We start from the raw sequence: 5,000 nt of genomic DNA, 5'->3' as shown, positions 1-5,000 counted from the left end.
CCTGAAAGTCAGTCACTGTGAAGCATTTGACTAGAAAAGTAACAAGTATCCAACGGTGCAGCATAATGCGATGAGGCTGTGGTACCTGACAGCAAGTCTCCACAGCAAGGTATTTTAATTTGTACTGGTGCAGTGAGTATAGGTAAGAATTTAGTGAAGGAAATAGATGACAGCATATTAGGTGCAACCCAAGAGAGCTCCCTGGTGACTTATTTATAGTCACACTGAGGAAAATGGCAGACTCAGATATTGAAATACAGGACCAGAGGATTATTAGCAACTCCTTTAGTTAATGGTGAGTGTTAAACTGATCAAGTGCAAGTTTATTACTGTGCTTGAATAATTAAGCACTTCTCAAAAACAAAAACTCTAACAATGAATGTTGACACTTAGGATATTACAAAAAAAAGACATAAAATTAAGTACATTTGTAAGAGAACATTCACTGGGACCCTTGGTTACATAAACTTAAAGAAAACAAGTAATTACAGGCATCTAGAAAGATAATACATAGGCAATAAAACTTCACAGGGTTAAAATCATGTGTTATGTGCACTTGTAGCCAGTTCAGTTGAGACACCCTGTCAAAAACAATAACACTTGACTCATAATTGTTCAGAAATCAAAACTATAGATGTAATAAGCCTTAAAAAATAAACTAGTTCCAAGAATTAAAAAGCGAGTCCACAAATTCAACAAACAGCTAAATAAAATGTAAGCAGAATATTGATTAAACAAAAGACAAAACTGGCCAGCACCCTCTTAAATGCCACCAAAATAATAAAAAAGCTACTTATTATAAAATAAAATGTTGGTATCACAATTGTTTCAACTCTACTAGAACCATTGCTCCTTAACACCATCCAAAGCTCCTCTGACGTGGACTCCAGTTACTCTCCCTATGATTACCTTAACTCTACTGGACATTAACACTATCGAGAATTCCTCCGGTCTGGACTCCAAGGCTACACAAAATACAGTGGTGGCTTGTGACTTCAAATTAAAGGGGGGCTGCAGGAGACAGCTGAATGGGTGGAGCTAATGGGGAGGGGTGTGGCCAACTAGAAAGGGGTGTGGCTATGCTCAAATCCACAACAACTGGAACTTTAAATACACTGCCCTAGGTGCCAAACCATCACTACGAAAGTCCAATCAAGACAAAATGAAGTGTAGAAGAAAAAAATATTTCAATGCATTGGTTACATGACAACTTACTTAATATCTAGATGGAAATACAAAGGTTGTGATGCATGAAAAAATAAATTACTTTTTAAATACATTACTGGAATTCCAGTCAAAATCAAGTATAAAAAAAAGCAAGCAGCACTCAACTCAAACCACTTCTCCTTACGCTGCAGTTCTAATTATAATTTATATTCAGCATTATAAAATTACCAAGTAAAATGCTGAAAGTAGCAATCTCTGTGTGATACCCCCACTTGTAAAAATGTTTCTTATCCAAAAAAGACCTGACAACAACTATCTACTTGTTTCATGGGGAAGACATGATCAATGTAAAAAATGAACAGCAAACAAGAAACAAGCTCAAGATAAACTGCTTAAAGGATTACTGCACAAGTTATGGCCCACGCATAATAGATTGGAATTCTGTTTAGTTTACGGGTAAAGCCTGCAAAGATGACTGCAAGTCTTTAACAAATGTAATGAGCTTCTGAAAATACTGTAATCCTGTCCTTTATTACAAATACTGTCATATGCACTTCAATACCTAAGGCTTATACGTTTTCTAGTTATGTAAATATTCTCTGTATGGCAACAATGAAAAGGCTTTCAATGTTGGTAATTCTTTAACAGTATGCTTATTAAAGCTTACTTGCATCTTACAATCTCTGACAAGCTTACCTGATGGTCATTAAAGCATTGCTACTTAAACACAGAGCAACAGGGCACTGTGACAGCATGCATTTTCTAAATAATAAGAAGCATAAATCAGCAGTATAAAAATATGACAGAAACCAGAACATTCTGCAAAATAAAGGACAGATGAAAAGCCACTTTCATACTTGTGGTCTACCTTGGATGGGGGAATACTCTGCACACTTACACTGCATAACTGCTCCTTGCCTTACTTGGATACATCCAGAGCCACTACAATGGGGGGGGGGGGGGTGCAACAAGTATGTCACAATTTGAAATGTCTCTGGCTGACAGTGATGGTTCTGACACTTATACCTCACAACCTCAGTGCAAGAAATCTGGACAAAGCGATACATAGAAGTGGGACACAGGCCCAAAAATAAAGACAATTTTTAAATATTGCTCTTATAAACTTAGAAAGTAGTAGGTATTGCATTAGTATGAATTTTCTGAAGGGTATGAAATCTGAAACTCAAATGTCTGCCATTATTTTCTAACTTCAATCTTTAATGATTTGCCACTAATTTTCCAGAAACCACAATGTTATGAAAAAGACCAAAAATGTGATCTAAAAATATAAAATTGCCATACAATACAGCTGGAAACCTGTCAAAGAAGGGACACCTTTTTAATATTAGTACTGTTAACTTGAGCAGCTGACAAAATAAGAGCATCTACATACATTTCTGAAATAAAAGTAATCTATAACTCTGATCATTACAGCTATTTATAATTGTAAACCCTCCACGTTTTCTTCTAAAATTGCCATTTTGCAGAGGGATTATTAGGGGGAGAGCAACATTTTGAGCCAAAATTGGGGACAGTTGAGAGGTTTGGATATTCCTAATTCTATAAAGCGATTTATTTGCACGTACCTCTCAACCTCTTAATGCAGGAAATCTGGACAAGGCCAAATATATTGGGAGAACATACAAACAGTACTAAAAATTGCTCTTGTATAAACTTAAGACAGTTAATAAAACAACAGGTCTTGCTTTAGCATGCATTTTTCTGAAGGTTTTGACGTCTGAAACTCAATGACTGTCATTTGGTGACTTCATTCCTAAATGATTTGCCAGAAAACCACTAATTTTATGAGGAACAAACCAAAAATAAGAAACAAAAATCTATTAATTCTGCAAAAATCTGGACAGTTGAAAGGTATTGTTCAGCTGGGGCCATCTTTGAGTTTGCTGCCCTTCCCCCCTCACAAAAATCATGGTCGAATGGAGACTCCACCTGCAGCCATTCCAATGTCCCATTCCTTGGTTATTTCACCCCATTTACCATAAACACTGTAATGTGCATACTGCTTTACTTCTGCAATGATTTGGATTTCATTTGAACGTTTTATTTTGCATTTTACAGCACAAATTAATAGGTATCTGCTAAACAAAGCAATGCAGTCTCACAATGAAAATAGACTTAGCATTAAAACTTCTCTGCCCTTGAAACTCACATTCATTGAAACAGCATTTCACATTCAAAGAAAATACATTTTGCCAGTGACAGATAAAGATTAACTTTGGGCTGTTTTCAAATCATACGCCCCTTGAACATGAAACATACACGTGCTCTTTGATACACCTTCCTGATTGTATTAAATTATATTCCTTGTACAATACAGTACAGTTGTTAGAGGTCATTTTAAATTTATTGTTTTGAACATTTTTCCAGTAAACAATGAAACAAAATGCATGCACCATTAATGACAAAACTGCCCAATTCAGAATATTTCCATCATAAAAAGGTTTACTCAAATTTCTACAGTCCACCAGTATCAGTAAATATGCACAATCTCTGAAGAAGTAAAAGTCATGAAATCTGTAACTAATGAAGAGGTTGCTGCTAGCAAACAACTTTATATGTCATTGTTTCATCTACAAATAAAGTGCCTGTTGCCCCTGAGGAATATTCCCACTCCTCTTTTCATGATACACTAGAAAATATTAAGGTACAACCCAACACCCTAATAATGGGTGATTTCAACTTCCCCACCATTAACTGGGAAAACTAGTTGTGTACCAACTCTTTTGCTCAACGTTTCTGGAATTCATAAATTTCAATGCCTTGGATCAACTTATCCACACTCCCACCAGGGACAGCAATATCCTAGACCTGGTCATCACCAACATGGGTGACCGGTGTTCCACGCCAGAGGTCAGCTCCTTGTTGGTCAGATCTGAACTCAAGCTAATCACCCTAGACATCCACATCCCGCTCCCACCCCCAATTAGGAAAACAACCGTAAAACATTTCTCCAAAGCCAACTTCACGCTTCTTAAGACAGAAGTGGCAAACTTCACGACACCCATGCAGATGGACAATAGAGGCACACCTGCTGAGTCCTACACAAATGCACTTTATAAGCATTTACACAAGTGCATGGATCATGCTATCCCTAACAGAACCAAGATGGTATCCTCCAAAAAAAGGAAGTCAATCTGGTGGTCTTCTGCCATAAACAAACTACAACAGAAGAAAGAAACTGTTGCAAAAAAGAGTAAAATCCCATGATTGGAGGAGCTCCCTGGTCAGCCTCAGTAAGAAGCTGAGATCCCTCATAAAATCCTCCAAAACTAGTTATGAAAACAAAATCACCACTGATTCTAAAGACAACCACAAAGCATTCTATAGCTATGTCAAGAATCTCAATGGCAACACTCAGACCTGCTCTGAGTTACAGCACAACAACACTAAATATACAGAACCAACTGATATTGCCAACATCCTGGCAGATAGGTTCAGTGCTACCTTTACCCCCACACCCCCTAAAGGGCCCATCTTTATACCGGAAGAATGCAAAGTTCCTGCAATCATGGCTGAACCAGGTAAAAACCTCACTCTCCAAAGCCAAGAACACAGCATCCATGGGACCTGACAACATCCCAGGCTGCCTACTACATGAACTACAGAATGAACTGGTACCCCACCTAAGTACCATGTTCAATCATAGCCTCACCTCAGGTTTTGTGCCCATTGAATGGCGCACCATGACGGTTATCCCACTCCACAAAGAGGGAGCCACAACAGACCCCAGGAACTACCGCCCCATTAGCCTAATGAGCCTGGTCTGCAAGGCCATGGAATGTATCATCATGGAATTCATAAACAAAGATATT

The sequence above is a fragment of the Protopterus annectens genome, chromosome 1.part0, assembly GCF_019279795.1.
Source record: "Protopterus annectens isolate FY-2018-M chromosome 1.part0, PAN1.0, whole genome shotgun sequence".
Lineage (NCBI taxonomy): Eukaryota > Metazoa > Chordata > Ceratodontiformes > Protopteridae > Protopterus > Protopterus annectens.
The sequence above is the reverse complement of the archived record's forward strand: the minus strand, read 5'-3'. Positions refer to the sequence as shown.